The sequence below is a fragment of the Schistocerca piceifrons genome, chromosome X (assembly GCF_021461385.2).
Source record: "Schistocerca piceifrons isolate TAMUIC-IGC-003096 chromosome X, iqSchPice1.1, whole genome shotgun sequence".
In the NCBI taxonomy this organism is placed as follows: domain Eukaryota; kingdom Metazoa; phylum Arthropoda; class Insecta; order Orthoptera; family Acrididae; genus Schistocerca; species Schistocerca piceifrons.
The window spans coordinates 34,109,889-34,134,041 of NC_060149.1; the positions used below are offsets into that span (position 1 = coordinate 34,109,889).

The 24,153-nt window shown below is 45.4% G+C and overlaps 1 pseudogene; it reads left to right on the top strand.

The window, feature by feature from the left end:
* Positions 1 to 8,499: 8,499 nt before the first annotated feature.
* On the top strand, positions 8,500 to 8,617 carry LOC124723570 (annotated as a pseudogene).
* Positions 8,618 to 24,153: the final 15,536 nt, after the last annotated feature.

Here is a 24,153-nt window from a genome sequence, read left to right on the forward strand (position 1 = left end):
TGCGTGTCACTTCTGTCATACGTCTGTACGAGACATTTACACACTCCTAAACATCCCTAGGTCCACTGTTGCCGATGTGATAGTGAAGTGGAAACGTGAAAGGGCACGTACAGCAAAAAAGCGTACAGGCCGAACTCGTCTGTTGACTGACAGAGACCGCCGACAGTTTAAGTGAGTCGCAATGAGTAATAGGCAGACATCTGTCCAGGCCATCACACAGGAATTCCAAACTGCATCAGGATCCACTGCATGCACTACGACAGGTAGGCGGGAAGTGAGAAAACTTGTATTTCATGCTCAAACGGCTGCTCATAAGCCACAGATCACGCCGGTAAATGCCAAACGACGCCTCGCTTGGTGTAAGGAGAGTAAACATTGGACGATTGAACCGTGGAAAAATGTTGTGTGAAGAGACGAATCACGGTACACAATGTGGCGAACCGATTGTAGGGTGTGAGTATTTCGAATGCCCAGTGAACGTCATCTTACAGTGTATGTAATGCAAACAGTAAAATTCGGAGGCGGTAGTGATATGGTATGGTCGTGTTTCTCATGGAGGGGGCTTGCACTCCTTGTTGCTTTGCGTGGCACTATCACAGCACAGGCCTACACTGATGTTTTAAGCACTTTCTTGCTTCCGACTGTTGAAGAGCAATTCGGGGATGGCGACTGCATCTTTTAACACGATCGAGTGACTGTTCATAATGAACGGCCTGTGGCGGAGTGGTTACACGACAATAACATCCCTGTAATGGACTTGCCTGCACAAAATCCTGACCTGAATCCTATGGAACACCTTTGGTATGTTTTGGAACGCCGACTTCGTGCCAGGCCTTGCCGACCAACATCGACACCTCTCCTCAGCGCAGCACTCGGTGAAGAATGGGCTGCCCAAGAAACCTTCCATCACTTGATTGAACGTATGCCTGCGAGAGTATAAGCTGTCTTCAAGGCTAAGTGTGCGTCAACGCCATATTGAATTCCAGCACTGCCGATGGAGGGCGCCACAAACTTGAAAGTCATTTTCTGACAGGTGTCCGGATACTTTTGGTCACATAGTGTATGTAGGCCTCAGATAAAATCCGCCCTGCGGATTAACGACGAATGATCGGTGCGCCAGCTAGCCTGGATGTGGTTTCTATGCGGTTTCCGACATCCAACTACTTGAATAACGGACTGGTTGCCATATTCCTCCTCATATACACGCTATGCACCATTAGCATGTTTTATAACAATTGCAAGCAGAATTTACTACATACGCAGGCAAATTGGGTACACTGCTTCTGTTCTGGAAAGCCGGCCGGGGTGGACGAGCGGTTCTAGGCGCTACAGTCTGGAACCGCGTGACCGCTACGGTCGCAGGTTCGAATCCTGCCTCGGGCATGGATGTGTGTGGTGTCCTTAGGTTAGTTAGGTTTAAGTAGTTCTAAGTTCTAGGGGACTGATGACCTCAGATGTTAAGTCCCATAGTGCTCAGAGCCATTTGAACCATTTGTTCTGGAAAGTGAGTAGGAGACTGATGACCGCATCAGACTGACATCTGCCTTTCTTGCAACTAGTTATATGTAGTTGTTACACTGTAAATCGTGGCAGACTCTTAGTCCTAGGCATTTAATGATTGTGAAAGATTGCAGTGACTGCTCATCAATCGAGTATTTAAATAATATTCCAAAATTTTGCTTCTTTACTTGCAACGTTAGTTACGTTGAGTTCGACTATCCATTTCTACTCCAAGATTTGAGGCTCAGCAGGTCTTCCTGCATTTTACTGCGACTGCCTTTTATACAACTACATCATCCACACTCGTCGAGCTAAGGGCGTAATTTGGCAGGTCATATGTCGTAAACAGTAACAGAATTTTAATATTCGACCAATTTTGCTCATTAAGTATGAGGTGATAGGTTTCAGTGTGAAAGGCTGTTGTCCCTCTTCTCGTGGAGTGTCGTTCTGGTGATAACTTGATATAAATTTTACGTTCTTCCACTCATGTCACGGTCATTACCACTCATTTCCATCTCGTTAACAAATGTCATAATATACTGTGTGATTCCATGATAATGTTACAAACTTTCTGGGAGAAGAATAAATGTATTAATTTGATGTAAAGGACCCTAGTCCTTAAAAAATCGAGTCAAAATGTATAATCGCAAATCTACTCAAGTGCCGCCTTAGTGTTGTCAGACCAAGGTCCCGGGATTGTGACGTAGAGAATTCCCCCTCTGTTCTCTCTTACACCCAAAGATAATTTCTCCCGTAGTTCGGATAGTAAAGGCGCTCGTAACTTGATGTCAGAGAGCCCAAAATCCTAAGCCTACGGTATAGTAAAAGTAAATTACATTTACCTCAACAAGTTTCACAAGCTGCTCCATATATAACAGTCTTTAAAAAGGTCGACCCCAGCATTTATGCAGGCGTGTTATTGTCTCACAAAGTTATGTTCAGAGCTTTCTAATATCGACGGTCTCTATGAACAATGTCGGAGGCAGCGAGAGTTCATGCCAGGAGATTCTATTCAGACTCGACAGGCGTCTCGTACACAAGACTTTTCACGCAACCCCACAAGAAGATATCAATCGGGGCGTGATCGGGTGAACGTGCTGGCTACGAAAGTAGATCTCCTCTGACTATCCACTTTTCGAGGAATGTCTGAGTCAGGTGTTCAGAACCCTTTGTCGAAAGTGCGGTGGGGCTTAATACATAATTGACTGTGTCTGTCCACACATTGACTAGTAATCTGTGTTGATTCTTCTTCGCATGTGTACCTTCGGTATTGTCATCAGCCCAGTTATGACTTTTCATTGCTGCCAAATTTTATTTATATAAGAGGTGTCACTGCTGTCAAGTAAGAGGTCCTGGCTATCAAATTTTGGTTACATTAGAAGTCCCAGGCATATGAGACAAAGAGAGAGACATTATTACGAGTAATATTAAGGCAACGCACAAGCATGGTGTCAGGACGAAATGATGCGGGTAGAATATGGCCAGCGGAAAGCAGAGCGAACATAATTCTCAGCACGGAGGCGAGAACGGTACGCCACTGTCACGGCCACTGTCCTAGAAATACAGGCTGTATATAACAGCAGCCAGCTGGCCAACGTAAGACTCGCACGTGCTGACAAACTGAGGTGGGGCGTTTCCAGATTGCCCAAGAGGCCTCCGCGAAGATTCCTTTCATTAAAAAGACGTTCAGAAGCATCCAGGGATAACAACGCTGGTCAGATAAGTCGTTGGAATCAGTCACTGTAAAGTGACACATCGATGCTGCTGTAGTAACATATATGAGGTGTCTATTCACATCCGAGGGAAGCTAAATGATATTCCAATAAGAATCCTGTAATGAGTATTACCTAGAGTTATCTGCCTGTTAGTAAAGAATAAGCTCTGTAGAGTTTGCCTCTTTCAGTAGCAACGAATAATAGTTATCATTTTCCGTCTGATAGAATATACAGGGGAACAAGTGTTACCTTATACTTGTTCCCTCGTGTGAATAGATTCTAATTAAGTGGGTCGAAACGACTGTTTGTCAGAATATAGGAAGGAACGAGCGCAACCTCGCACGCGTCCCTAATATAGGTTAGAGTATTTGATTGTGCGCTGCCTTAATGAGTTACAAGCAGAGAACTCTTCTCTGTTAGTGAGAGATAGAACTCAGGAACTGGGAGAAGCTGGAAAAGGGCTAACATATAAGTAGTGGAGTATAATCGTTGACGTGTAAAGATAGAAAATAATTGTGAAAGACTTCTCCCAATACCCTTGAACTATTAAGAAATAAAGTGGTGTTAGTTCGTATCTACAGGCGTTTGCATCCTTATACTCTTCCTACGAAGTCTAAAAACTTCTCCGCTCCTTTCCAACATTACCTCTTCTAAGCATCCCAGGAGACACTCTCCCTCTCGTTCCATTGAAAGTACAATAGCAAATCTCAGTCTACAGCGTCGTCATCCACCACACTGTGGCATCCAGGTCATACCTTCGTCCAAAGTTGATGATTGGACCTGGCCTGAGACGCAACTTCCAACATCACCTCTTCTAAGCATCCCAGGAGACACTCTCCCTCTCGTTCCATTGAAAGTACAATAGCAAATCTCAGTCTACAGCGTCATCATCCACCACACTGTGGCATCCAGGTCATGCCTTCGTCCAAAGTTGATGATTGGACCTGGTCTGAGACGCAACTGTCTATTGCGACCATTCCGTATCTGGTAAAACAAGCGTCATCTGTGAAAATTACTTGTGGAGGAAATTGAGGATCGACTGTAAGGTGCTGCAATAACCATTGGCTCAACACGACACGAGGTTAAAAGGTAGAAGGAGTCAAAGAAAGCACTGTCTACAGATGGAAAGAGTGTACCTGCATTTTCGGTAATACTTGACACACTCTACTCAACGGAACTTTCATTTCGCATGCAACTGATCGATTGCTGCTCGCAGGCGCCGCATCTCCTAGAGAAACTATTGCATCTTCTATGTCGAGAAACCCTGTACTTCTTCGTCCTACTCGTCTAGTGTATTGTGGATCACTCGCCCTGTTCACTTAATCTTTGGGACAGACTCTTAGGCATGGCGTAATCCGGATGCCTTCTACACAGATATTTGGTCCTGTACAAACTTTCTGCTTCTTTGTTACTTCCATTTGGTTACCCACACACGAAAACATGTCTACAAGTTACGTCACCGGGAAGAACTCCATTTGCTTAGGGCTAATCGACGTTAGCACTTCAACCTGCAAAAATATAGGCTGCAGTCTACTACAGTACTGACGCAGTAAGCAGGACTGCTTATATCAGTACACAGTACGCCATCTGCATTGAATTAGTTGCGTTATTGTCACAACAGCTACCCCAAAGTGCTCGTCAGTATACCCTACTCTACAGTCTTAGGAACGACAGTACCGGTGCATATAGTCTACACAAGGAGATATCAGACAAAAGCTATTTAACTAACAAAAAATGCAAAATTTGGTAATGGACTGATATTCTCTGCACAACACATTCGATAGCCTCATTATTTTGAGATCTGCAATATGAACCATGTCAATTAATAGTAGCGTTAAGTTTTAGGACACATGGTTGGCCAGCCAACAAAAGTTAGTCTACCATAAAAAATAGCAAATTGCGGTAATGGAGAGAAATTCTGTACACATACATGTATTATTTAGCCTTATTATTTGACAATACACAGTATGAACCACTTCATTTACTAGTAGCATTAAGATGCAGGACACATAATGGGCTAGCAGACAGAAGTTAGTCTATCATAAGAAATTGCAAAATATCGGTAAGGGATAGAAGTTCTGTACACTTAAAGGTATTCATTAGCTGCTTTATTTTGAGATCTACAATATGAAACACTTGATTTAATAGCAGCATTAAGATTTAGGACAAATTGTGGGATAGTGGACAAAAGGCTACCCAAGTAGAGACAAAGATTATTCTGTGAAAACGTATTGAATTAACACGTATGGTTTCATACTCTGACTAGTAGAAAAAAATGTAAGCAATTTACCTATACGATAGATCTTAACACTTGAGTAGTTTGGAAATCGGCTCACCTGTGGTGGTTGACCTGAAAGACTAAAATGTACCACTCACAGACGCATGCAAGCTCTAGAAATCATATAAAAGCCAAGTAATACTAAAGGGGTTTGCGAATCACTTCCCTACTTACTGCAAACTCAAATAAATGAATTAGACGCAGTCGTGAGTTGAGCTACAAAATACAAATACCTTCGTCTGTACTTTGAGACGACCGCTCACTTCTACCTGACACATACTTACAGAGATGAAGGCGTAAAGTGCCACCGGATGCACCCATGCATACGGTAATTTATCCGTTGGGTTGTGGGTGCAGGTTTCTGTTATAAAGCCGACGTGCCAACAACAATACTGTGACGTATCGACCTAGCCCACTTCTTTACAGTATAGCGACACTTTCTGCTTTCTGTTACTCCCAAATGCAGGGTTCACTCTAGCATTATAGAACAGAGTGCAGAGATTTACGTTTCTTGTGTTTGTATTATTAGTAGTTCATATCCGTATTCCATATAGTGGTAACGCACTTCATGGAAAATACACACCTCCGGGCATATCGTTAACTGCATCGCTAGTGATTCATAGTACGAGCTGCATGGAGGTGATTATAACTGCGTGGAACACTCAGAAATTGTTTCTTATGACAAAGTAAGGTAGAGACAAAGGAGAATTGCCTGCTCATTCTTAATTTAGCAGACCAACCCACGACAGTAGTGCATGACCACAATCCGACGACTTCCCTTCTCTTCTGCTTCTAGCCTCCAATCCCGCCTTTCCAACCTGTTACACGACCCTCTCCCCAGAACACAATTTACCCATGGAGATGATTCCACTGCTCTTATATGTAATGCAAACATTTAATATTTGTTCATAACCCTCATTATTTAACGATATACAGCACTTTTATACCTTTAGAACATTATTTATAACAATCTGCTATTCTTCCGTCCCGTGCAACTCGGAGACCATTAGTCCTACAGAAAAAATGAATAGTAGATTTCCCGTAGGAAATTTAATGTAGTATAATTTATAGTACCGGGAAATAACACCTACTCTTCCACCTGACCGCTCAGAATTTTTAGCATGTTACACTCTCCACACCACTGTAAAAATTTAGCGGTTATACGAATTTTCCCCTAAGTTTTCCTTCTCTGAGGGCTAAACTCAGCACATTCCGTTCTAATATTTGAAACGCTCTAATTCTCACAGCCATTCACCCACAGACAGATTAGGAAATCTACGGGCTTTGCAAGGTGAACAAATAAACAGATTATCTCATTCCGTTTCCAGAGGTTCTGTATTACTTCGACTAAGTGATGTATAAAGTGAAATTAACACTGTGAGTACACTAAGATGCCAAGTATGTCTACTATCAATGAAAAGTATCCAACTGACCCATTTCAAGTGTCTGGGAACTCTTCTGCATAATCACAAAAGTTGTCTGATATTCCATAAGTTCGCATTTTGTTCTATAGGTCATAACGCGTAATGGCATCGAACACCAACCGCAAGGGCAGGTGCACGGCATGTTGCTGTCTGCTTCCATCTAGAGCTTATAGATAAACAGAGCTAGCTGCCTTCCATAACATTACTGAGTCCTACAGAGCACATTTTCAGCTCCCAGAAAGGCCATACAATGCGAACACAAAAGGTGTCCCATAATTATACAACAGATTGACGCCAGCGATATACGAGGCCTGTAGTGAAGTTCATTTTTAGTACGACTCATCTTGAAGACAGGAAGCCTTTGGACGCCCTGAGAAGTACAAAAATGCTGAAGCTGTGAAGATGGTTGCAAGTAGTGTCTGGATCAATCAGTGAGTCCGTGTTTTAAAGGGAACAGTTCAAGTACGAGTCCCGGCCGGAAAAACAGTTTAAATGATACCTGTTGTTTCTTATCACGGCTCGGGAGCACACACTAAAGCACCTGGCAAAGGATTGCGTTTAGTGTTTCATATTCATATGAGCGGAGTGTCAGTCTCAGAAGCGCGTGTACATAGTAGCATATAGTACAGCATAAGCTGTACATATTTCATGACTAGATATTAAAATCTAACATTAATTCAATGTTTACTGAATAGCGTATGATATTTTGAAAGTAAGCTGGTACAGCACTATTTCAATAGAAAAGAAAACGATTCTTGGTCTAAATGACAAAGTGATCTGTCCAGAAATGACTGTATTCGATACATGAATCCCTCTAAAGCTGAAGTAAAAGGTGATAAAACGAATGCCGCGCGGGCTTAGCCTAGCGGTCTAAGGCGCTGCAGTCATGGACTGTGCGGCTGGTCCCGGTGGAGGTTCGAGTCCTCCCTCGGGCATGGGTGTGTGTGTTTGTCCTTAGGATAATTGAGGTAAAGAAGTGCGTAAGCTTACGGACTGATGACATTAGCAGTTAAGTCCCATAAGGTTTCACACACATTTGAACATTTTTGTTAAAACGAATGCCTTATTCTCATGCTGAATATATAGGGCAAACTTCCTCCAATTAGAGAGGTATCAGCATTCATTCACTGACAAAGGATGAACTTAGCCGATGTCTTTTACATGCGATCGTAATTTCAGAATACGAGCAAGCGTTTGTCCCTAAGTTCAAGTGAAATCGTCTTATGATTGCGTTACGAAAGTGAAAACAGTAGTTTCGTTGATTTGAATCTTGATTTACACAGATGCAAGCGTTCAACCCGAGAAAGATAGAGAAAATTAAGTAAATGTTTACTTAGTTAAGAATTTATTTTATCTAGCAACCGACCCTCTCCTACATCATTCAGGCGTTATTTGTAAACGTACTGTACACTGAAGCATGAAACATACGTACTGCTACAAAGGTAACACAGGTAACACTAGAGCTACAAAAACTGGTTGGAATAGACATAATGTGATAATGATCTGCGTAACAGTTGACCTATGACTAGTGGAAATAAATAATAAAAATAGTAATACAATAATACAACGTTTACCCAGTGTCTGCAATGGCCTTGCCGCAGTGGGTACACCGGTTCCCGTGAGATAACCGAAGTTAAGCGCTGTCGGGCGTGGCCGGCACTTGGATGGGTGACCATCCAGGAGGCCATGCGCTGTTGCCATTTTTCGGGGTGCACTCAGCCTCGTGATGCCATTTGAGGAGCTACTCGACCGAATAGTAGCGGTTCACAGAAAACCATCATAACGACCGGGAGAGCGGTGTGCTGACCACACGCCCCTCCTATCCGCATCCTCAGCTGAGGTTGACACGGCGGTCGGATGGTCCCGATGCGCCACTTGTGGCCTGAAGACGGAGTTACCCAGTGTATAGAAATAGGACTGGACAAGAGAAAAGAATGAGAAGGAATGGGAATAATAAGAGTGCTAAGGGAAGAAGGAAGTAGAATATAAATAAAAATTAGGCTCAAAATGTTCAAATGCTATGGTCATCAGTCCATAAGCGTACATATTACTTAACCTAAATTATCTTAAGGACAAACACACACACCCATGCCCGAGGGAGGACTCGAACCTCCTCCGGGACCAGCCGCACAGTCCATGACAGCAATTACGCTCAAAAGAAGTGAAAGTACTCAGGAAGGGGAACAGAATGTCAATTCAAAGAAATGTAGTACAATATGAGGAAGATTTAGCTGATGCATTTGAGTATGTCAAGTGAAGAACCCTATGCCATTATTGGCGAAAGCCGCAGTGCTGTGATGGGAGAAAGTGATTATGTGTCCCAGGCATTTCTTAAATGCAGGGTGCTTATAAATTAAGTATACAAAAGTAGCCTTCAATTGTGAATATGGCAGATAACAGAAATCTTTCATACATCACTGAACGCAGTGACTCTTCAAATTTTATTCCCGCCTGACATTTTTTAGTTATCGATGTTCCCGCTAGGTTGCATGCGTGATTGAGTTATGCCAACAGTCATAATGCAATCGTATCAGGTTGCAGAGTATGCGTAGTGTTGTTTATGATTTGATGAATCCTAATTCACTATTGCAGTTCAGAGGCAATTCAGAACTAAATAACGTACGCCATCATGTCAAAGACAAACTGTTATTAATTGGTACAATGATTTCATCGGAAATGGCTGTATATTACATTGGACCTCAGGTCAGGGTCGGCTAGTAGCCTCTGACGTAGCAATTGAACAACTGTAACTGGAATATCGTACCTGGACATGCTTCAACATCATCTAATGAATCCGTTACAGCAGGATATGGACACAGAATTTATTTTCCAGTAAGATGGCACACCACCACATTATCATTGTCAAACTGTCGCTCATCTCCTTAAGAATGTGATGACTTGGATTGGACATGATGTAAGAACATCCTGGCCACGAGTGTTTGTTCCTCAGCTTCCGGGAAACGTCACCGAACTGCGACAACGGATAACACAAATAATGGCTACGATACATCAAAAATTGCTTCGAAGGATGTGGCAAGAAACAGATTACAGATGGGATATTTGTCATATTTCAAAACAGAGCTACATTTACCACATAAGCAAATAAGACTGGAAAATATACTGCATTCAGAGCTGTATCAAACAGGTCTGTAAATCATCATTTTCAAAATTAAATGTTACTTTTGCGTAACTAATTTATAAAGACGTTGTACCGCGTGACGACGGATCTTTCGCAAAGTACTCGATATGTCAAACATAAGCACAATGCAGCAAAACAAGCAAGAGCAAAGGCTATTTCTAGTTCCCCGGCTCTTGTTTTCGTGGCGTTTAAGTGCAGCACATTCGCTATAGTCTAATCGCCTATGTATGGATTCGGCAGGCAGCTACGGCTAACGGTAGAGAACGAACGTGTCCACTTTCCGAGATTACATGATTGCGATATTCTGTTTGTATCTTCTCTGTTCGTTTACTGCGTTCGTGTGCCGGAATGTTTGTTATTGGTAAATGTGTGAAAGTGTTTGTATATTTGACAGTGGAGTTAAGAGAGTAACGTATCCTGAAACCTAAAGAAGTGACAAGTCTAGTGAACAGCCATGGTTGGTTGCACAACCTACTAGCCGAAGACACTACCTTCATCGTCTCGCAACGTTGAAGAACGAATTGAAGGGCTGCGCATATGGAAACACCGCTACCGTGCTGCCGCAGTAGACATTGACAACGGCTTCACGCAGTCCATCTTCTGTCGTCCCTGATAACACTATCTCTCTAGACAAAGCGATCCTCATCCGGAATGTACCTGATATATTCCCCGATGACTACGTTCAGATGGTTAGTGATATTATTGCTGTAACAGCTACTACGCATTGTTTACGTATGGTAGGTGGCAACATCTGTAAGTTCCTTAACAAGTTAAACGTGTTGGTCGCTTAATGGAAGAAGGCAGGATAACAAGTAAGGGAGCGTTTGAGCCACTTAGAAATTTCAGAAGTTGAAGCACATGAGTTGTTTTATTCCATTGTGTTTCCTTTCACACCTAACATTCAGATCATCAGTCAAATGCCTAAATGATGCAGGGCTCGTAGACATTTGCGTGAAATACCGGCAAAGTCTAAGATACAAGGTTGTGTCAACAAAACGTGTTCTTGATGTACTGCGCAACTTATCACTGAAGATTTCAGTAAAGCTCCATCCAAACTGCAGACGCCGTTCCAAGGCAATACTTTTAAAGTCTTTGTATCAATAGACGATTTAAATTGCTATAACTGTAAAGCTACTGATCTCTTAAAAATAAACTGCTCAAATATTGCCATTGATATTAGTATCGTCTCTGACTTCCCTGCACTTAAAGCCACAACACTTGTAAGTCAACCAGTGCAAATAGGGCTTGTTCCAACGCAAACATTACAAAAGACAGAAAAAGACGGCGATGTATCTGTTCCGATTGTTTTATAACTGTCTCCTGAAGATAGGTAGAGATGTTGCTCTTCTTGCGGTACGAAACCACCTGATCATAATACAAAGAACTCAGAATCTCCCAGTAATCCACAAATATCAAATATTGATCAATAAGATCCAGTACTAGGTAATCGAAGTTCTGACAGGGCAGTCGACTCAACAGACGTATATCTATAAATCTATGTATATCTACAGTCTACAAATATCAGTGATATGCCATGTGTGTCAGTTTCCATGTCAGAATATGACGACCATTCTCAATTGGAAACAAGCTTATCCGATGAAGCCCTTGCATTCTGTTCCACGAAGTCAAACCGTTGTCCTCTCCAGCCTATAGCTGCAGAATCTATGATGATAAAAATTCTGAATGTGTTTCAGTATTTTTTTATATATCCATTCTTTATTAAACACAACAAAACTTATCTTTGCTCGCCAGACTCGGCTGTAGCTATGAAACTGTGCACGTGCTCTTGCAGTTCAAACACGCTAAATGCGCCACGGTTACTGAGTGGCGAATTGATACAAGTTCAGAATGGCCGTACTGTGGCTTCACTACAGTCACAAGGAAACACAAGTTCGTAGATACTTGTTGACACAGTTCTGATAGTGCTGGCGCGTAGACATAGTTGACAAGAGACGGAAGACCCTTCACTCCCCGACGGTGGACGGCGAGTAGGCAGCACAACGACGTTACTCCGACAGGAACTTCCGGGAAGTGGACGTGATCCGACCTCGAATATAAGTACCCTCCTGATCCTTGACTAAACTATTTCAGGGAAGAGATGTAGCGGTGGCGCCTCAGAACTATGGCAGGCACGGCTTATTCCTGAAATCTCATTGGCGCCTCGTAATACCGCTTTGCTGTGCAGTGTCTCTGTGGTTATCGACGCTTCCTGCGCCGCTCTCAGCACTCGACGTCACCGCACTTTCCTTGTCATTTATCAAGTCGCCTTTCTTATCTGTAATGAAACAGGTTGGGCTCTGAAATCCACGTTTGTGATTTTCGATGCATTGGAAAAATTATCTTGAACTCTTGGTGTGGCTCTCTGTCTTAACTTGTTGTAATAAACTGTTTAGATATATTCTCTTCTCTGGTCTCAGGATTCGCTTTGTTTCTCTTCTCATGTTGAGAAAATATTCAGTTTTTTGCTAATGCTCTCTGTCAGCTAGAGACACCTCCCTAGACTTCCTTCTCTTTTCTGTAGCCTTCTGGTATGTCTCGTTGAAACATCCTCGCGTCGTCATTCTCTTCTTTCTTCCCAATGTATTCTCCCTACATTTAGTACTGCAGCTTTTATTTTTTCCCACTTTTCCTCTACGTCTCTCTTGCGTCTAGAGGACTAGCACACGAACTTAAATTCGTATATGAATCATCGGAATATTAGCGGTCCGGTCACTTGCTGTTGCTTTTAGCCCTTATAATACGACCGATATTTCATAAACCACATTAACCTACCTGAGACAATCACTCAACATGTTATTTAACAACGTTTGTTACTGAATAAATAGATAAAATGAATGTTTAAGAAATGGTCCCTCAAGATTATGATCTAGTCTAACCACAGGATTAAATTTAACTATTATTTTATTTTCAAAGTGACTTCGAATGGTGGTCTTATGCAGGCTGATATTTAAAAATCATAAAATAATAAGAGATCAGTTGATTGACTTAGCAGAGCAAGGAGATCTTTTGCAGACAGTCCGCAGCTGGTGGTCGTGCGGTAGCGTTCTCGCTTCCCACGCTCGGGTTCCCGGGTTCGATTCCCGGCGGGGTCAGGGATTTTCTCTGCCTCGTGATGACTGGGTGTTGTGTGATGTCCTTAGGTTAGTTAGGTTTAAGTAGTTTTAAGTTCTAGGGGACTGATGACCATAGATGTTGAGTCCCATAGTGCTCAGGGCCATTTGAACCATTTTTTTGCAGACAGTAACGAATGTAAATGAAAGGCAATGTGCAGTGCACCAGATAATTCAAACTGAATGAAACACTGGTACTGTTGCAGTGAAATATTGTAAAGTTCCTATAGGTGAACATCGATATAACTGTACTTCTCAACGAAAACTTAAACTCATGTAATTCACCTCCCACGCAGACCTTACCAAACAACCTTATCCATAAACACACGAACGTCAAAAGACAGGTCTCGAAACATGCCCTGCTGGCCTGATAAGAAACTATGTCACGTGACCAAGTCAAATGAGCTTCTTGTATCTACACCACCATTCTCACGATTATATGTTTTACAATTTTTACATATTTCCGATATACACAGTACACATGTTTGGATAATTTGCGAACTGATATTAAATTACTACACGCTAAACATAGCAGAACGAGTAATTTCGTACATCCTAAAGTGAACGCTAAGAAACCTGGTCAACGTCGTATCTTTCTTTAGAATGCCGCCGCAGCACTGCGATATTTAAATAGTCATGTCACAAAAAAATTCTCACTCGCAACAAGTTTATTAAAACAAGAAACCAGAAATGCGTAGTGTAATTATAAATAATGTTGCCTTAAGGAAGGTATGTATCCACACACAATTGTATCCTGATGTACTTCGCGGGTCATCAGTTAGACGTAGCAAGTAACATCTATCACGTAAAATTTTTATAAGTACTAGTGTTATTTTTAAAACATTGTATCTAGTTATGTACATTACATTATCAACATTAGGTTTTAAAACGCATTTCTTAGGAATGTATTTTCAACTCCTGTTACGTTCGACTTGCCGTCCTCTGCTACTTGCTCTTTCTCTTATAAGTGTAACACCTTTTTCTGCCTGTGCTAACGCCGCCTCCTATTGTCTATGTTCCATAATTTTGTCCTTGCATTCAGTTTACTCGTGGGGGATTGTTATGGAACATTACTGATAATTTCGCTATGTGCAGCTGCTAGCGTCGTAGTTTAAGGTGTTTTTTGCATGTTTTCAGATTCGTGACTGAACACTTAACCTACAGGCAGAAACGGACAGTATAAATATGTAGACCGATGTTTAAGTGGAGCTACCATTTGTAAATCACATAGTGCTTTGGTAGATAATACCGTGTATCAATCTACCACATTCATTATTTGAATTACTGCTTCCTGTGTTGTTAGATACTTGGACAGACTGTTGCTTACCTGAAAATATTTAAGTTAGATTCACTATTATTTCCCCAGCGGCTTTCTTTTATGAGGTGCTCCTTAAAAATGGTCACTTTTTAAATATCTGTGGTCTTCAGAATATGACGACTTGCATTATATGAAAGGTAATTCATAGATGCCAAATTTGTCGAATTCGTCTGAGAAAGTGTTGTTGTTCCGTAGATGTTTTTGTAATGTGTTGCTTGTTCGGTAAAGTACTGGAGTCCTTGGTTTGCAATATGTTCCCCTACAAGTAGAAATTCTGCTTAGCCGTAGATCAGTTTGTGCCGCACATGTTTCAGTTTCGGTGATTTTACCCTGTTTGTCCCCTGTATATGCCGCATGTCGGTTTCAGGGCTATGTCAGAATTACCATGGCGTATGTACGGCCTTACGAAGAAGGAAATCTTTTGGAAATTTGTGGTAAGGACTGTGGGACCAAACTGCTGACGTCATCGGTCCCTAGGTTTACGCACTAATTAAACTAACTTAAACGAACTTACGCTAAGGACAACACATACACCCATGATCGAGGGAGGACTCGAACCTCCGACGGGTGCAGTCGCGCGAACCGTGACAAGACGCCTGAGACCGCACGGCTACCCGCGCGGCTGAAGAAGAAAGATTACGCATTAACGTGCCGTCGATGACGAGGTCATTAGAGATGCATCACAGGGATGGGTAAGGAACCATCAAGGCATTTCCCTTAAACCTTAATCTGGATGCCCTTCTCTTTCCAAACGCAAATCCAAAGGTGCACGTCGCTCGAAGATTTCTTAAATGAACTAGCGAAACCGTCAGTCTACGCAATTGCGAAATATGTGTGGGAGGAGACATACGTCCTGATGTCCCTTCCACCCTCTGTCTGCCCATCACCACCCCCCCCCCCCTCTCTTCTGTCCATCTCCTCTACTTCCCCCTCTCTCTATCCCCTACATCCTCCCCCCAATCTCTGTCCCTCACATTCTCCCCCTACCTCTCTACACCTTCCCATCCCGCTCTTTCTATCCATTTCCCGTTCCACTGCTCTATGGCCATTTCATCCCTTCCCCCAACCGTCTGTCCATCTGTGCCCCCCCCCCCCCCTCTGACCATGAACATTATTTATTGCTATTGCTAACGACACCTTGATGGGAAGTAAGTAGCTAAAAAGGAATGAGTAAATCTGTTGGAATGACTGGTATAGGCTGTATGAGAGATATTTCTTGCCGCTAGATCTTTGAGGATAGTAGCTTCAATGACAGTATTTTGCATGGTTTTAGTCTGAACACGGATACGATTACGATGTTCCGACGATTCACGTTTCGTAATTGTATCCAAATCATAAGCCGAAAAGTCATAAATACAAGTTTCCTGTTGCTTGTCGAAACCAATTTATATAAAGAGACGTAATTTATCTGGGAGAAACAATTTGTCTGATATTCCAAATGCCCTGATATTGTAGTTAAAACCGGCAGCGAGAATGAACACGAAACCATACATTTGCACAGCACAGCATTATGTTTCTCGCATCTGGCTGTAATAGAAGACCAGCGCTTGGCACCGGTCGGCATGTGATTCCTCATCCCGACTCAAGAGGAAAGTGTATCCAGCAAAACCTAGTCCCGCCAATGGGTTTAAGAGAAATGCAATCTAAAAAACAAGGCTCTGTCTACACGGTAATTGCGTGCAGCCAGACCAAGAACAGGTAACATGATTTTGCCCTATTCAGCGTGCGTTATTCTGCGGCCGAAGAGCGGCGCATTTAGTCCGCTGCTGGCCTGCCTTTTGTATGGTATTAAAATAACCATAAAGGAACAAAAAGCCATATGCATTGAAAAATATATGTAGCCTGTGACTCTCTGACCGTTTACTAGAGTATTGTGTAAAAATTGGAAGTAAGTTGGTCTATAACTTTTCGAAATTTTGGTAACAACATAAAACGTGTCTATATATAGTAGTGTAGATTATAGTTAACCGTTGTGTGAGAGCTAACAATTACTTTACAATATACCAAAACCACGCAATGTTTGTAAACAATGGGTCTCAAGGGACGCGTGCACTGCTAAAACAGACACAAATAGTTCTTTTTTCCCATGATGTATATTGCGAGTAATATTGTATGATCTTGGAAACAGAACTGAACATAAAGCTTCTGGCTTTGAGAAAGCAGTCATCGCCTCTATACAGATCATAGTGATTAAATAAATATTTCTCTGCATATCTGAAAAAATCTGACTAATCACTAATAGGTACTCCCAGGTCCCGTATATGGCGACGTTATTAGGCATGGACTTCCACATATAACTTTAGTTGGCGGTGAACACTTGTGCCGCATACGTTTGCTACTTTCGAGACTGAGGTTTTTTTTTCTTCTTTATTGATTTTCAATTCCCCCCGAAGGGGGCGGGCTGGCAGCAGCTTACTACGCTGCTCTACAGCCTACAGACTTTTTTTTAAAAAAAAAAAGGAAGAAGAAAGAAACAAGAAAAAAACAGGCGATAAAATGGCGATTTAAAGTGGAAAATGGCGTAAAAATGCGGAAAGTTAAAACAGAAAGCAAAAGGGGACGGCAATGTTGATAAAATACACAGGAATCAGACAAGTAACATAGTAGACACACAATTAAAAAAACATGGCGACAGTCTGGTTTCTGTTCGCAAGTGATAAAAAGCACACACAGCGACAGGATGATGGCTGTTCGCTACACTTCCCAAAGACACAACACGGAGCACGCACTGGAAAAACACACTGTAAAACACTGCACGAAAAAGGCGGCACAAAGATGGCACTCCCGATCCAAGGCAGATGGGGGAGGGGGGACCTGGAGTAGGGGGAAACACAAGGAGGGAGGAGAGGAAAAAACGAAAAGGGGGAGAACCAAGGAGGGAGAGGACTAATAAAGGGGGAGAAGGGCAGACGCGAGACGGAATGAGAGGAGGCAGAGGAGGGAAATGTAAAAGGACTCGGGGGAGAGAAGGGGGCAAAGAGAGGGGAGGTGTGGAAGAAAGAGGATGGAAGGGGGGGAGAGGGAGCCCGGGAAATGGACAGAGGAAAGGAGGGGGAGTGAGGATCAGAGTTGATATGAGGGATAAATGGAGGGAGAAATGGTATCATCCGGGAGGGGGAGTTGATGGAAGCCACCTTGGGAAAGGAGATGTAGGGTGTAGAGATGGAAGGTAGGGGGGACACAATGATGAAGACGTGGCAGGGGGCGGGGATCAGAGAGGAGAGGAGCAACCAGGGGGTGAGGGGGTTCAAGACGGCGGGAGGTGTAGAGGATGCGGATATGTTCGAGGAATAGGAGCAGATGGGGGAAAGGAATGAGATCATAGAGGATCCGCATGGGGGACAGGAGGCGAATACGGAAGGCGAGGCGGAGTGCATGATGCTCAAGGATCTGGAGGGACTTATAGAATTTGGGGGGGGCAGATATCGAGGCAGGACTGGCATAACATAGGATGGGACGGATTAAGTATTTGTAGGTGTGGAGGATGGTAGAGGGGTGCAACCCCTATGTCCGGCCAGAGAGGAATTTGAGGAGTCGGAGGCGGTTGTGGGCTTTGGATTGGATGGAGCGGAGATGAGGGATCCAGGTGAGGTGACGGTCAATGGTGAGGCCAAGGTAGGTGAGGTTGGGGGTAAGGCGGACAGGACGGGCACAGACAGTAAGGGAGAAACCCAGGAGCCGGAAGGAGCGAGTGGTACGACCTACGATGACGGCCTGGGTCATGGAAGCGTTGAGTTTCAGGAGCCACTGGTTACACAATGCAGCAAAAAGGTCAACGTAATTCTGGAGAAGGCGTTGGGACCGGTGGAGGGTAGGAGCGAGGGCGAGGAATGCGATGTCATCAGCATATTGCAATAGGTGTACTGGAGGGGGGGGTTGGGGCGTATCTGCCGTGTACAGGAGGTAGAGGAGAGGGGAGAGGACAGAGCCCTGGGGCACACCTGCAGAGGGGTAGAAGGTGTGGGAATTGGCATTATGTATGGTAACATAGGAGGGGTGGTGGGAGAGGAAGGAGGCCATGAGACGGATGTAGTTGATAGGAAGGGCATAGGTTTGGAGTTTAAACAGGTGACCGGGGCGACGGGAGTTAAGCTGGAGGGAGAGGAGATGAGTGAGGTGAAGGAGTTGGTCATCAGCAGAGAAGGAAGGTCGAAAGCCACATTGGGTGTTTGGGAGGAGGTGGTTTTGGTGGAGGTGGTGATGGATGCGCCGGGAAATGATGGATTCAAAGAGCTTGCTGAACACCGATGTGAGACAGATAGGACAATAGGAAGAGGCATCAGATGGAGGCTTGTTGGGTTTGGAGAACATCAGGATACGGGAGGTTGTCCACAGGTCGGGATAGAAGCCAGTGACAAGGATGACATTGTAGAGGGTGGCAAGGATTAAAAGGAAGGAGGGAGGGCAGTGTTTGAGGTGGCGGTAGGTAACGCAGTCGTGGACGGGAGCAGTGTTGCGCTTAGTGCGGAGTGTGAGGCTGATGTCCTGTGTAGTGATGGGAGTGTTAAGTGCAGATGGTGGGGTGTGGCCCAAGTATTGGAAGCTAGGAGCAAGGGGAGGAACAGAGGTATTCGTACGGTCCATGACATCAGGAAAGAGGGAATAATCAAAGTGGGGATCATCTGGGCTGGAAAAAACATCAGAGAGGTGGGAGGCAAAGTGGTTGGCCTTACTGAGGTTGTCGGGAAAGGGACGGTCATTAAGGAGGAGAGGGTACTGGGGGGTGGGGTCGTTCCCAGTAAGGGAGTCTCAAAGGAGAAGGATGGCCTGTGGAGGCAGGGCGGGGCGGTGAGGGTGGATGGCTTTGGTGGGGATATGGGTGGCGACGGCGTCAGACAAGGTCTGGTGCAGGAAGGCAGCAGTGCGAGAGATGTCATCAGGAGAGTGGAGGGTAAGGTCGTGGCCGTCAACCTGGGTGTGAATGGAGTCCCGGTAGTCAACCCAGTTGGCACAGGAGTAATCATGGACAAGTTTAGGAGGGACGTCAGGGTGAGGAGCGTTGCAGGGATGGCGACCATTAGAGATAGTGAGGAGAACAGGAGCATGGTCACTGCCAATGAGGTCAAGGACATCCGCGGTGATGCGCCCAAGGAGGTTGGAAGATTCAAGGACAACATCAGGAGTGGTGTTGGATTCGGGTCGGGTGTGCTGAGGCAGGGGAACCAGGTCTCCCTGGAGAGTGGTGAGAAACTGATGCCACCGCTGGAGGTCGGCAGGATCATGGCTGTGGATATTGAGGTCGGCGGCAATCACGTAGGTGGAGAAGGTGCGGTCAATGTGGGCCAGGAAATCGTACGGGATGGGGGTGCGAGAGCGGACATAAATGGTGGCACAGGTGATGGTAAGGGTGGGGAAGAAGGGCTGAGGGTGAGATGCTCGGCAGGATTGTTAAGGAGAGGTTTGGGCCGGACAGGGAGGTGCTTGAGGTGGCCTATAGCAACTCCGCCATGCGCCAGAGGGTACGGATTATCGGTGCGGTGTAGGGTGTAAGGAGCCATGGAGACAGAGATACGGGGTTGAAGGAAGGTTTCATTTAGGACAAAGGCATCCACGCGGTGCTGATGGAAAGTGTGGAGGAAGAGGAGTTTGTGGGTGGGCAGGGAGTGAATGTTGTGGTACAGGATACGGTAGGGTTGTTGTACCATGGGAGGGGAGAGTTAGACAAGGGTGGTGAGGGGGGTGAAGGTGAAGTGGGCCTGGTTGTGGGAGTATGTGGCATAGGTGGTAAGATGGAAGATGGAACGGGCAGCGAGGGCGATTTGGGAAAGAGTGTGTGAGCGCTGGAAGGGGTGGATGTTTTGGAGCACAATGGTGGTGAAACGGATGATGCCCTCAGCAGTAGGGGGAGGGCAGAGCGAGTTGTTGGGGTGGATGGGGTCATCAACAGGACGGACAGGGACGGTGTGCTCAGGGGTGACTGGTGGAGGTTTTGCTTTACACTTCGAGGAGTAGGTAGGATGTGGTTCATTGCAAGTGTTGCAGGAGGGGGGGTGAGGTGAGGTTGGGGCAATTCTTGAGGAAGTGTGAAGCTTTGCAGTGGGGACAAGTAGGCGGGTTCTTGCAGGCAGAGGAAAACGTGGTCGTTGTAGGTGAGACAGCGTTGGCAGCGGTAGGATTGGACTGGGGAACGGGAGGGGTCCACGTTATGGCGCTGATTGTAGATGAGGGCTCCCTCGGTGAGGAGGCGGTCAATGGAGGAGGAGGATTCGGTGAATATCCGCATGAGAAAAGTCGGCCCGGCATCACTGAAGATGCGACAGGCTGAGCGGATTTCAATGTCAGGCCGGGGTTGAGTTCCGCCAACACCTCAGCCTCCGTGATCACGGGGCTAAGCTTCGTGATCACAGCGGTGAAGGTTGGTGGACGTCGGGGAGGTTGAGGCTGACGGGGAGAGGACGGGGTGTGGTAGGGGGTGACGGTTGCACGTTGGCCAAATTGGATATGGGGGATGCGGGAGAGGAGATCGGTGTGGAAGGAAGCGTTGGGGAATTTAATGAGGACCGAGTCCTTGCGAGGAATCAGAAGGGAGATGGGGGCATTGGGGTAGTATTTCCGGATGGCGAGGGTGAGGGAGCGGGCATCAAGGAAATGAGGGTCAGGATTGGAGAGGACAAGGGCGTGGGTGGCAGGCGTGGCGGGGGCGGGGGTCGGGGCCGCGTCCATGGGGGTGGGTGGGTCACGGGGATTGGGGTTTTTTTTGGAGGAGACTTCGGAGGAAGGGTCAACATTTGGGCGCTTTGAAGGTTTCGTGGTCACAACTGGGTGGAGAGGGGGCAGGGGGACGGGTTGCAGGGGGAGATGGCGGGGGGCAGGCCCACCCTGAGCAGCGGATGATGCAGACGGAGGTGGCGTGGGCGTCACAGACACTGTGGAACGTCGAGGCGAGATCCGTGCTGGCTTGGAGCCCGTCGGAGGCGGTGCAGGGAGCGGCGGAAAGTCAGTAGCTGTCGATGGGGCGACAGTGATAGGGGAGGAGGAGTTGGGGGTGGTTACAGCCGAAAGTGGCGCAGGGGTGGGGTGGACAGGGAGAGATGGAAGGACGGGAAGTGAGGTGGAGGAGGAGCTCCATGTGATGGTGGTTGGAGCAGCGGAGGGAGAGGTGAAAATGATAGTGGTGGTGGGTTGGGACATGGTGGCGGCGCGCGAGAAGGGCGGCGGCGGCGACCAGATGGCGGCGGCGGCGAGCACCGGGCAGGCGGCGGCGGCGGCGGCGGCGGCGGCGGCGGCGGCGAGGAGGACCGGACGGCGAGCAGACGACACGGCAAGGAAATGGTGGGGATCTTCCACGTCGAAGATGCACCCTGAGAGTAGCCCAGGCAGTGAAAGTCTTCGATGAAGAAGTGAGGGAATCCAACCCTCGAATCGTGAGAGTGATGCTTAATGAATGTATGAAGTACACTTGGCCTTATAATGCCACCACGTTAAGGGAATTTTAGTTAATTTTGGCTGAGGACATTAAAATACCTTGAAAACTGCACATCGGATCAAAACAAGTTATAATTCCAGTTTGTTTGCCTTGGAAGGAGGGAGGTGGGGCAACTTTGTTGATATCTGTAATGGGAACCCCCGTTTTGTATTGCTGATTACTATTCTATGGAAAAATCTACATACGTTTTGTCTGAAGCATTATTTTTTTCCTTTCGCCAGAGATGGCGCTGTAATCGGAAGAATAGAAATGGGTACATGTTCGTAATTTACGATGTACTACTCAATGGCTCTTGAAAATCCAATGGCACTGGGGATCCCACCTCCATGCTGCGAGGGTAGGAGAAGTCAATATTTTATAACTTGTAATTTGATACCACATTCGCAACGTTTATTCCTCCGACATATCGAACACGGGACCACTCGAAGCGCCACCGTGGCCGTGTAGGGAACTACGACGTATCATAACAGGCGCTACCCTGCGACCAGAGCACACGTATCAAATGGTTTAAATGGCTCTGTGCACTATGAGACTTAACTTCTGAGATCATCAGTCCCCTAGAACTTAGAACTGCTGAAACCTAACCAACCTAAGGACATCACACACATCTATACCCGAGGCAGGATTCGAACCTGCGACCGTAGCGGTCGCGCGGTTCCAGACTGTAGCGCCTAGAACCGCTGGGACACATCGGCCGGCAGCACACGTATAGCGCAGACGTAGAAGAGATAGCGGTTTGTGCCGTGTTTATTACCTGCACACCTACCTATCATGTGGAGAACAGACGTTCATGTTGACGATGATTGTAGCAACCACAGAAGATAAAATTAAAATGGTCCTAACTTGCGGACATGTTGAGGTCTCTATTGTTTTGCATGCCGAGAGCGTTCCAGAGAGAGTTCGCTCTCGTTCGTTCTTTTACAAGGCTGTGAACGGCTTAATGCCTGATGCCAGCGTACAGACCGGCAAAAGGAAACGAAGCAAACGTGTTACAGGAGAAGCTAATGCAATAACTGTACTAGCGGCAGTACACCACAACCCACGGATAAGCGCCCGGCAACTGCAACGCTATTCCGTAGGTATTATTGTCACAATACTGAATAGTCATAACTATCATTAATAGGACATATCAGTACAGTAAGAACTTCATGGCGCCGATTTCCATAACAGGGTAGTGTTTTCTGAATGGGTACTTCAGCAAATGCCAGCGAACCTCACATTTCTTCACACTGGACTCGCATGCGGGAGGACGACGGTTCAATCCCGCTTCCGGCCATCCTGATTTAGGTTTTCCGTGATTTCCCTAAATCGCTCCAGGCAAATGCCGGGATGGTTCCTCTGAAAGGGCACGGCCGACTTCCTTCCCCATCCTCCCCTAACCCGATGAGACTGATGACCTCGCAGTTTGGTCTCTTCCCCCAAAACAGCCCAACCCAACTCACATTTCTTTGCCGAGGTACTATTTTCCGATGAGTCTATATTCACAAACCATCGCAGCGTTAACGAGCAGAACACGCATTGCTGTTTACGCGAAGTTGACCATCAACGTCCTTGGTCGGTTAACGTATGTCATGGCATCATGTGGAACAAACTCATTGGTCCCAATTTCATAGACGGCATGTTTAAAAGACGAAAATATGGAATGTTGCAGGGCCATTGAGTAGTGCGTCGTAAATTACAATTGTGTATCTATTTCTATTCCTCCAATTGCAGCGTCATCTGTGGCGAAACGAAGAAAATGCTTCAGTCAAAACGTACATAAATTTTGCCATAGAATCGAATTCAGCAGTAAAAACCGGGGTTCCAATTGAAGATTCCAAAGTTGCCCCCGCCACCCACGCACTGCGTGGTGTGTCAGGTCGAGTGTGATATTGGATGTTCACCTCCGAGACAAACAAATTGGAATTATAGCCTTTATTGGTCCTATGTGTAGTTTTCCAGACATTTCATGTCTTCAGTTAAAATAAATAATCATGGTACTAGGTAAATGAATTACCTATGGTGGAGTAAATACTAGCTTAGGCCTAAACCCATTCGTGTCTTTGCTGGCATCCAGCGGCTAGTGGTCAGCGTGTATTCAATAAGATGGTGCAGCTGCTACAAATATGTCTTGATCTCAATAATCAAGTCTTCAACATTTGTGATATCGATAATAGATCACCACAACCATCTTCACCTTGATAAAATCATGATGGAAGTACAGTAAAAATATCCACTACCCCAGGCCCCAGTAAATATACTGG